This window comes from Herpailurus yagouaroundi, unplaced genomic scaffold (assembly GCF_014898765.1).
Source record: "Herpailurus yagouaroundi ecotype Mexico unplaced genomic scaffold, PumYag 184, whole genome shotgun sequence".
NCBI lineage: Eukaryota > Metazoa > Chordata > Mammalia > Carnivora > Felidae > Herpailurus > Herpailurus yagouaroundi.
Genome location: NW_024412415.1, coordinates 7,069,303 through 7,080,212, shown reverse-complemented (window position 1 = coordinate 7,080,212; position 10,910 = coordinate 7,069,303). Strand labels below are relative to the sequence as shown.

The following is a 10,910-nucleotide window of genomic DNA, read 5'->3' as shown; positions in this document are numbered from 1 at the left end:
AAATTAAATGAAAGAACCTTGATGGGGCGCCTGGGTGGCTCAGTCGGTTAAACATCCAACTTTGGCTCAGGGCATGATCTAGCAGTTTGTGAGTTCAAGCCCCACGTCGGACTCTGTGCTGACAGCTCAGAGCCAGGAGCCTGCTTTGGATTCTGTGTCTCTCCTTCTCTCTGCCCCTCCCATGCTCATGCTGTGTGTCTCTCTGTCTCTCAATAATAAACATTAAAAAAAAATTTTTTTTTAAGTGAAAGAACCTTGAAAGTCAACTCTGGTATATGTGAGAGTCGCCATTCCAAAAGTTACCATTTTTGAGGTGGAGAGTCTAATCTGCGAACTAGTGAAAGTGTATGAGAAAGTAATTTGAAAGTATAAGCAAAATACAAATATAGTATGTGTGTATGTATGTATGTATGTATTTAAGAGAGTAAGAGGGCAGAGGCAGAGAGAATCTTAAGCAGGATCTTAAGATCCCATGACCTGAGCCAAAATCAAGAGCCAGGTATTTAACCGACTGAGCCACCCAGGCGCCCCCCAATATAACATATTTTAAACATAACTTCTAGTATTAGTGCTTACTCTCCCAGTATTACCATCACTGCCTGGGGCCAGACAGGATGGTGAGAAGGATCACTTATGAAAAGGAAAAGAAAAGGCTTCAGATTTATGAAAATACTAACATTAGGGTACTCGGGCTGGAGAAACCTAGATAGAAAAGGTGAAAGAGACTGTGGCAACTTAATCAAATGTCAAAGGATTTCTTAGGAAACAATGCTGATTATCCCTAATCACAATTAACAAAGTATTGCCATGCCAGGATCTGTTCACCAACCTCTGCCAAAATGTTTGTACAGATGGTTCGGTTTATACACGTGTTAAACACAGGGCTTGTTGATCAGTTTTTTGATTGTCTTCTCTGCTGCTCTTCCTTATTCTCACCGCAACAATTAATATTTGCACTACTGTGCAAGTGCCTGCTTTATTTTCACTCTGCTGCCGGCCGCTTTCCATCCCCATACTTCGGAAGCCTGTGCGGCACTCACTGTGATTCTAACCAACTATGGTTTTGGTTATTGTTCTTTGGCTCTATAAATCTTTGCATCTCTGATGATTTTTTTAGGAAACGTTCTTTTTTCTTTTCTTTCTTTAAGTAGGTTTCATGCCCAGCAGGGAGCCCAGTGTGGGGCTCAAACTCACAACCCTGAGATCAAGACCTGAGATGAGATCGAAAGTCAAATGCTCAACCGACTGAGCCCTCCAGCAACGCCAGGAAATTTTCTTATAAGTGCAATTTCTGGGAGATGGAAGGAATGCAAACTGCTATATTAGATAAGCCCCCAAATCTCAAAGGTTTAACATAAAAAAGTTTCTTTCTCACTTGCACAGCCGTCTAGTATGGATGTTTGGTGGGTGGCTTTCACCATGGTGATTCAGGGATCCAGGTTCCTTCCAGTTTGTCACTTGGTCCACTTCAGCACATACCTTCAAAGCCATTACAGATGGGGAAAAAGAGGGTGGGTCGAGAAGGAACACCTGCTTCTTAGCCACGTCTATTTGGAAGTGATATATGCCACCTCCATCCTTTCCATTAGTGAGTACTAGTCACATGGTCCCACCCTTACTGCAAAGGGAACTGGGGAATATAGTCCCTGCCTGGGGGTGGGCACTTCCCAGCATCACCTGCACCCTAAGGAAGGGCGCGTAATTGGCGCACAGCTAACCAACCATCTGTGGCTACAAACAGTATTCCGAGTCCATCTGCCTTAATTCTGCAGGGAAAATCCCAGGTACTGTTGGGTCACATGATTGACTAAGGTGGTTAAAATTTCACCACTTACTTGATTCCCTTCCTTCTCTTATCACCAGGCCTGGAGTTAATCACTTTGATTCTGATGGTGTGATTTTCCTGCCCTGGGTATATCTTTCCCCTTTCACTTTTACCCAGCATCTTGACAATCTTTCTTAGTGGAAATTTCCACCCTCACTCCTCTTCCCTTTTAAGGGGCAAGACATAATTTTTGCTGACTGCCCTCATTTGCAGCTCTGGCCTTCTCCTGCCTCAGAGTGCCTTCCCCCTTTCTCCAGAGCCTCAATATACATCCCTCTGCCATTTGAGCCTTCTCCAAGGTCCTCCCTGGAAACCAGCCCTCTCTAATCTTTTTGGGATTTCAATTTCCAGAGCGTGTTCCTGCTCGCTCTGGGCTTACTGTTCACCTTGTCTCCTGACCTGCTCACAGTCTTACCTACTTAGTCCTGTCCCCAGATTCAGGGACGGTGCCCAGTTTGTCTCTGGATGGCTTCAGTGCTGACCTTCAAAGGAAGACTTGAAGCTCTGGGCTTATCCTCGGGCCCGGCAGGCTGTTCTGCAGTGAGCGGTTGTATCTGGCATGGCACCTCTCCCTCCCAGGTCCTGTGGACTCATTGTAATCGGGAGGAAAGAGGGAGAACAGGGACACAGGAGTGACATGAACTGTGTATACTTTCCTGAGCACTGCACTAGGTTTTCTGGGGCAGTTAGAATTGACCAAGTACAGTGCTGAGCGACCCTAACGCCTTGGGAGAACTGGAAAACTCCCGATCTGGGCCAGAAGTGACTGCCACACATTCTCAGCTCAAAGGCTTCTTCCGAGAGCCCTGGGATCCAATACGGAATAGCCTCAGCCGCTAAGCTTCATCCACAGGAAGGTAGCAGGTGCAGCAAATTCCGCTTTGTCACCGGCCCCTAGGAAGTGTTGCCCAGAAGCAAGTTGTGAACAATCCATCACCTTCTTTCAGAATTGGTGACTGCAGGTGTTCCAATGAGAGGTACTAATGTTCCTCTAGTCCCTCTCTTTCTGAGCTTCGCCTTCCAAAAAGCCGCTGAGAGTCTAACTTCACCCAGGGCGTTGGCGAAGAGATCCCACAGCCAGGGTTGGCTGACTTCTGACCTGCCTTGTACTTCAGATGTTTCCCCCCACCTGCTCTTAGGATAATCCTCACGAACAGACTTTTCTTGGTGGGGGGAGGGAGGAGGAAAGACATCAATTTCCTCGAGAGAGGTGGAGCAGGGGAGCAGCCGAGAGAAAGCTTCTCTGTCTGGAAAGGAAGCCAGAAAGGAAGACAGAGTCTCTTTGAACTTCTCCCACCAAGCTGACAGGAAAATTGCAAAAACACCATCAGACTGGATCAGGATGCAAGGGAGCAACCAGGAAGGCATGGCTGCTTTGAAGGTTCCCCGCTCTGCGTGAGGTATAGCTTCTGGAGGGGAACACCAGCTGTAGTGAGGCACAAACCTGGCTGCGTAGACAGACCGCACACTGGAAACGGGCTCCGTGTTGTTGTAGTGTTCCCGATGGGTCACCAGGGCCAGAGTAAAAGAGGGCGTAAGAAGTCGATGCTGACCAGCTCCCCTGGGGATGGGGGAGGATCAGGCAAGGACCAGATGAGGAACGCAGGGGCCTGCAGAGAGGAGAGGGAGTTAAGCAAGGACAAGGGCCATCCTGGATCCTGGAGAGACTGTGCCAGTGAGTCCCAGTAATGGCCTAGAGGGACCAGGACCGGGACGGTCAGCATTGGCCTCAAGTAGGGGGATTGGTGGGGTGTGGGTGGAACCCTCTAAGTCACTTGTGGGGCACAGCGCAAAATGAAAATGGGGTATCCTTGTTCAAAAATTATGATGAATTTATTGTTTTTAAAACTGTTTCGGGGCGCCTGGGTGGCTCAGTCATTTAAGCGGCCGACTTCGGCTCAGGTCACGATCTCACGGTTCACGAGTTCGAGCCCTGCATCAAGCTCTGTGCTGACAGCTCAGAGCCTGGAGCCTGTTTCAGATTCTGTGTCTCCCTCTCTCTCTCTGACCCTCCCCCATTCATGCTCTGTCTCTCTCCGTCTCAAAAAGAAATAAACGTTAAAAAAAAATTAAAAAATAAATAAATAAAATAAAACTGTTTCATTTATTTTTGAGAGAGCACGAACAGGGGAGAGGCAGAGAGAGAGGGACAGAGGATCTGAAGCGGGCTCTGCACTGACAGCAGACAGCCCGATGTGGGGCTTGAACTCCGGAATCGAGAGATCATGACCTGAGCCGAAGTCGGACACTCAGTCGACTGAGCCACCCAGATACCCAAAATTATGACAAATTTAAAGATGGCAACAGCAGATATTAAGCTGAGTGCAGGGCCATGTGCAGCTGGCTCAGGTCACATGCCCACGAGGCCAGCCCGGGGTGTGAGGTACCCAGGGTGGAAGGGCTGTAAGCTCCTGTGTAAACAGACGTCACAAGGATGAGTCCAGGCTGTAGAAGTGAAGGCCAGTAGTGAGGGAGGGGGTGCGGGGCGGGGTGGGGGTGGGGGGAATCAAACTCCCAGAGGAGTCTTTTGGTTTTAAAAAATATGAGAAAAAATAAAGACTCTCCATTAACAACACGTTTTTAACTGTTTAACAGGCCTTCACATCTCTAAAACCATATAACAAAGGTGACAATTTTACGAGCCAAGTTATGCATAGCACATTTTATGTTCCTAAACGACCTAAGTGATTTTTGTAGGTCCTCAAAGGACACTAAAAAAGTAAGTGTAGCGGAGGAAAAGAGAATTGTACGTATTTCCATTTCTCCATCAAATAGCCATATTTCTTTAATAGAAAAGTCATTCCTCACCCCCCTTCCTCCTTTTGTCCAAAACGTCCCAACGTTTCTCCTCCCTAGTCCAGACCTGTTTTGTCTGTGACGTGTCACTGTGTCGTCTGCCACGGTTCGGAGGCCACGACTCCCCAGTGTGGTTGGAGCTGGTGTCACTTGGTGGGCCACGTATTCTCCCACCCTCAGGTGCTCCGTCCTTCCATACAGCAAACTCCCTCCGAGACCAGAGCTCATGGAAAAGGGAAAGATCTGGGCCTGGAACTTGAGGAGGGAGCCGGGGAAACAGGCCTAGAGGTGGCATGACAGAAAGCTGCTGGTCTTCCACTCTCAGGGGTCTGTTTCACCTTCCCTCCCTGAGTAAGGAGGCCGGGTTGGGGGGCGGGGGTCGTACCTGCCTCCCCATCTGGGATGCCCCCCTCCACCTGCAGCTCTCCAGCCATGGCCTCAGGGAGCAGGGGCTGTCACCCTGGGCATGTGGCCGCGTGTTTTCTCTTCTCACTGGGACTTCTCAGAGGAGTGACCATCCCCTAATATTTGGAGACTCTGCCCAGCGGAACGAGCTGTGTCCCCTGCTGTCAGGCCAAGTCAGCAAAAACTTTGCTCAGCAAGACTGTGAGACCTTGGATCTTCTCAGAGTAGGATGAGGGGTCAACTTGAGAAGACACGAGCGCTGTTCTGTGAAGACACTATACTTCATCGCCCAGGGGAGAGTGTCCAAGGAGATTCTGGGAGCTTGAAGTAAACTTTAAAAAGCAAAGAATTTCCTTTCTCCCCAGCCAAGCCCTGCTTCGAACTGCAACATGAACAGCTTCATAGCAGAGGGACTTGGGAGAGCTCTCAGGTTGGTTCCCCTGACACTCCCTCCCACTCCCTCTTCAGGGTGGGGTTGCTGAGGTGGAGCGGAGCCAGTGGCCCTGAGGAGTTTCCTGAGGGACAGGAAAAGAAAGGCCCACTGGGGACTCAATCTGAAGGCCAGAAACGAGGCCTGCCTCACCTGCTCTTCCTGCTGACAGACACCAACCGAGCTTAGATACGCCCCTCATTCCTTGCCACTCCCCCCCCACCCCCCCGGGCACCCTCCCCTCCCCCCCTTCCCCCCCTCCCCTCCCCAGTCTGTGAGGCCACATAGCAACCTGGAACAGGAAGAGGCCCTATCAGGGACAGTCCCCTGGGGAGGACCAAAGGTCAGGGCTGAGGGTCTGGGGGCCCAAGGGGCAGCCCTTCCCCACCAGCGGTGCCGGCAGCCAGCAGGAGCGGGGCCAGCGGGTGGCAGCGGCCCCAGGGGCAGGCCTCATGCCCTCATGGCCAGGGTGACTGAATCTGCCAGCTGTGGGGCCCGCCCGTGCCAAGTCTGCCCTGGCTCCGTCTAGTCGTAATCGATGCTGGCGCCAGGCCAGGCCCCCTGCCAGCTCCGGTCACACTCGGCTAACGCGAGAGGCCCAGCCCATTAACTCCTCGCCAAGGCCCATTGTCTGGGTCCCTGCCCGGTGGTTTATTTACGTGGTTTATTTACTCCCAGGGCTGGACGGCTGGGGTTGGGAGAAGGGGAGGGCAGGGGGGAGTGGGGCTGGAGGCCGCTGGCGGGGAGGGGCCAGCCAAGGAGCCCAGTGGGCCTGGTGGACAGGACGGCGGCATCCAGAGCCCCAGGGCAGGTCACACTGAGGAGGGTGGTTTTTTGGTGTGTGTGTGTGTTTTTTTTTTTTTTTTTTTTTAAGCCACATCAAAGATTCCCTGTAAAGGCAGAGATGGACAGATGCTTTAGACAACTGGATGGATCCTTAACTCCCAGACAGTGGCCTTCCAATCCTCTCAAAGAAGTTCTAACATTATATACCCTCTTGTATTAAGTTGTCATCTGAACTTTTTCATCACAAGTTTAAATAGTTCCAAAGGATATGATTTCTAGTATTTTATAAGCATTGTTTTCTTTCACTTTCTATGTGCCTTTATTTGACTGTATACCCTATGTGACAGTCATTATGAAAATTTAAAGACAAATGAATATTGATATTTTTATTTTATCTTATTTTATTTCATTTCATTTCATTTCATTTTTTAGAGAGGGAGAGAGAGAGCATGTGTGAGTGGGGAAGAGGGGCAGAGAATCTTAAGCAGGCTCCAGGCCAAGCAAGGCTCAATCCCACGACTCTGGGATCGTGACCTGAGCCGAAGTGAGAGTCAGATGCTCAACTGATTGAGCCACCCAGGCACCTGAAACATAGAAATTAAATTTTTATTGGAAATACCTCTCTTAATGAGATGGCAGGGGTAGGTTTTCTTCCTAGTTAATGTGTGTATATGTGGACGACGATTCCTTATTGCTGGACTGAAGGTTCAGCATCTGTTTCATTCCAGTGATAGATTTAAACACTGAGCAACATTGTTCACATAAACAAATATGTAATAGAAACCAATGAGTTTTGTTACAGGGTGTCATTTAATTCTTGGAACTTCCAAATTGTAAGCCTCATCTTACTATCACATTGTTTTTAATGATCTGCTGACAACTTGATTAGCATCTCCTTCCCTTTCCTTGAAAGCAAAGAATTGGAAGCCACTTGACTTGCAAAAAGACTTGTTACCCCATCCTTGGAGTCCTTCAAGTTCTCATACCTGCTCCACGATGCCATGTTCCCAGGGGGGGGTCACATGAGTGAGAGGTACATCTTCCTCTGGTAAAGCCCTGTTTCCTCTCGGTGTGAAAGAGGATGTCTGGTGTTAGGTGCCTTTTTAGGAAGATCACTTTTAGGAAAAAGCATAGAAAAATGGAGAATCAGAAAAGGGATTCTCTTCAAGCTGTCTTGAGTCACAACTCCTGGGATACAACACCCCAACTTTATGACTAAGACTGAAAGTTGACTTGAGGACCAGAACTTACACTTTGATTCCTCTGCTAGGAGTGAGCTCAAAACCCAATAGGATTTAAATACACAGATCCCTGTGGTCACTGCTCCAGTTTTTCATGGCCCTCAGACTGTCCTTCGCAGAGCTAATTGCCCTTTAGTCCGACCTTTCTCAGGTTCATTCCTGCAACCTGCTATTTATCATTGCCCTTTATGGAAAGTCCCCCAAACTAAAGGGAGGAAAGCAGCTGGAGGCTGGGAGAGACCTTGTTCATCTGAGTTAGAAACATTCATCTATCTCAGGATCCTAGAGAGGTAGTTTCCAACCAAATGGCAAAATATTGAGAGGCATCACCCCCATAATATTTGTATATTTATAAATCATACACATGTACTACTGTCAACCCATACATTGTGTAGATTAAGCTTTATTTGAGATTTTTGCAAACATGAAGTTTATTTTATTCCCTACTCCCCGGGGCGCCTGGGTGGCGCAGTCGGTTAAGCGTCCGACTTCAGCCAGGTCACAATCTCGCGGTCCATGAGTTCGAGCCCCACGTCAGGCTCTGGGCTGATGGCTCAGAGCCTGGAGCCTGTTTCCGATTCTGTGTCTCCCTCTCTCTCTGCCCCTCCCCCGTTCATGCTCTGTCTCTCTCTGTCCCAAAAATAAATAAACGTTGAAAAAAAAAATTTATTCCCTACTCCCCATGGATTGTCTCAGGAACCTTCTTTGTAACCCCGTGCTTAAGAGCTTTCACTCAGGTTTGCTCTCAAAGCCCCAGGGGAACGTGTGGGGGAAGGGTAGGAGACAGCACTGGAACCTTTGCTCTGGCTCTCTCCAAAGCATGAAGCTCCAATATCCTCCAGCCAGTATTTACCAAGATTATGTGCCAGGCACTGTGCTCGGTTCTGAGAATACACAATGATACAATCTCTTGTTGCACCATAGCTCAGACATAGTGAATTCTCCTGAACTATGCACTTAAGAATGGTAAAGATGGAAAATTTTACGTTATGTGGTTTTTTTCCACATACACAAAAGACACAGTCTCTGCCCTTAAAGAGATTACAGAGTAGTGAGGGAAATGGAATTCACTCACTTGTCTATCTGGCAACTTTCAATTAATGGAGTGCCTGCCAATCATGTTCTAGGCCCCGTGTAGGTGCTGGGGAGAAGCCTGTAAGGAAAATCAGACACAGTTAATGTCTTACGGAGCTGACAGTCCATGGCCTGGCAGGAATGTGCACCCACACTGCCCCAAACTAACTACTAGCCACACTTGGCTCTTTAAATGAATTAAAATAAAATAAAAGATAAAATTCAACCCCCCATCTCACTAGTCAAATTTCAAGTTCTTGACAGCTGTAGCCAGCTAAGTGCTACAACATTGGCCAGCATAGAGAACATTTCCAGCATTGCAGACAGCCTTAAAGCACTGAGCATTGGTCACTACAACAGACGGGGTGCACCAGCTGATGAGGCGGGGCCCCTGTCAGTCTCTCCAGTGCCTTCGTGGCCATTTGTAAAAGCTGCTCATTCTGGGCTGGTGCAGCGCCATGCCAGGAATGAGACCTGCGGAGCAAAATGTGGTCCTGGGCCTGAGAGAGGCCAGAGTCTCGAGAACAGGGAAATGGAAATTACCATGTGGTCACCAGGTCCCCAGAGGTAAAAGACTTGGGAACTCCGAGTTGTGGTCTAATCTCCAATCCCACCAATATACCAGGCATCCTTGCTCATGCTGTTTTCTCAGCCTCTCCCCCATCTCTACACCAAGGAAATTCCCTTTAAGGTCCCAGGTAAAACACCACCTCCAGGCTCTCCAAAGCCTTTCTTGAGCCCTTTATGGGGACTAATTAGCATTTACTGAGCACATACTGCATTTGTGTGACAGGTGGGCACAGCGGGCAGAGTCTGGTTGTGTGGGGGCACCAGATGAAGCCGGAGCCCCTAGACTTTCAGTGTGGTGGTTTTAAGTCCCCGAACCACATGACTGGCCACGGTAGCCTCACCGTCGGCAGCACACATTTGTTAGGCAACAGAAGGCTCTGGCCCCAGGACGTCGCCTCTCCTAACCTGCGACTTGACCTAACTGTGCCTGACACATCTTTGTCCTCACCTCCTGCCTCGCGTCACACATAAAAGACACGAGATTCATGGAAGGAGTCCACCCTTCCATGCCTCAGCTATCCAACCTGAGAAATGGTGAGGCTAAGCCTCACTAGAAGTCTCCAGAGATTCTCTGAAGAGGCTGGAATGTAAAAAACCACTTACCCAGCTTAATTCTCACAGAAGACAGAGACACGGGCAGGTCTCACTCTTCCAGGCATCCAAAAACCCACCTCTTTGTCTTCTTCTTCTTCTTCTTCTTTTTTTTTTTAAATTTTTAATGTTTATTTACTTTTGAGAGAGAGAGAGAGAGAGAGAGAGAGAGAGAGACAGAATGTGATCAGGGGAGGGGCAGAGAAAGAGACACAGAATCTGAAAGAGGCTCCAGGCTCTGAGCTGTCAGCACAGAGCCTGACGCGGAGCTTAAACTCACAAACCATGAGATCATGATCTGAACCACCCAGGCGCCCCGAAAATCCGACTCTTCTGGGTGAGTTTCAGGAGGGGGAATACTGCTGCCTGAGTTCTGGAGTGATGGAGATGTATCTCAGCAAAACGCTTCCTGCAAGCATCTGGCCAGCTGCCTCCCCAAACCTGCAAAACCTTCCTGGAGTTAGACTACAATTTCTTCTCTTGTTTTTACAGTTGGGGCCTCATGTAGGGCAGCCTCAAGACTTGTCCTGGCGATGATGCTGGGGTTGATATGGTCCAGTGAGAAGAGCATCAGCTCTGGAGTTGGGCCTGGATTCCATTCCTGATTCTGCTGCCTGTCAGCCCAGTGACCCTGGGCAAAGAACTCAACCCCTCTGAGCCCATTTTTCCATATTTGCAAAATGGACAGTAGTCCCTACTTCACAGGTTGTGGAGGGACCTGAAAGGACAATAAATCTCTAGCGTATGGTTTGGAAGTTAAGATCCTGGCTCTGTCACTTACTGGCTGTGGGACTTGAGGCAAGTTACCTAGATGTTCTGTGCCTCTATTGCCTTTTCTCTAAAGGGGGACCATAGTAGGGACTAATCTAGAGGGTTATTGTGAGGATTACTTAATGTCTGACTCAAGGTGAGTGCTCAGTGAATGTTGGCATTTATCACCTCATGTTTCCAACAAATGAGGTAAGCAAGGTGGTGATTATTACCCTTCCCAGTGGATAAGGGAGGATCACACACATCTAGTTTGTGAAAACTAGATGAGAATCTGACTCCCCCAGGAGTCCAGGCTTCAAATCAAGCCCCTGGCGAGGACCTTGTGCTGGCTGGTTCCCTGGGCTGGGCCTCAGGCTCACAGAGCTGCTAGATTGTGAACAGCTCATCCCTGAGCCATGGCTGCTGGCTTCGTTCCCTTTTA

At 48.9% G+C, this 10,910-nt stretch overlaps 2 long non-coding RNA genes across 2 annotated transcripts in view; one reads left to right on the top strand and one right to left on the bottom strand.

Moving 5' to 3' along the window:
• LOC121041493 (uncharacterized) overlaps nt 1–1,593 on the bottom strand; it is a 7,532-nt gene extending 5,939 nt beyond the window's left edge. The window contains exon 1 of the long non-coding RNA XR_005795764.1: nt 1,376–1,593. This is a non-coding gene — a long non-coding RNA (uncharacterized LOC121041493). The remainder of the gene's footprint in view (nt 1–1,375) is intronic.
• A 2,772-nt stretch (nt 1,594–4,365) lies between these two features.
• Nucleotides 4,366–10,478, top strand: LOC121042099 (uncharacterized). The gene is made up of 2 exons (XR_005795970.1): nt 4,366–5,456; nt 10,211–10,478. It is a non-coding gene; the product is annotated as an uncharacterized LOC121042099 (long non-coding RNA).
• Nucleotides 10,479–10,910: the final 432 nt, after the last annotated feature.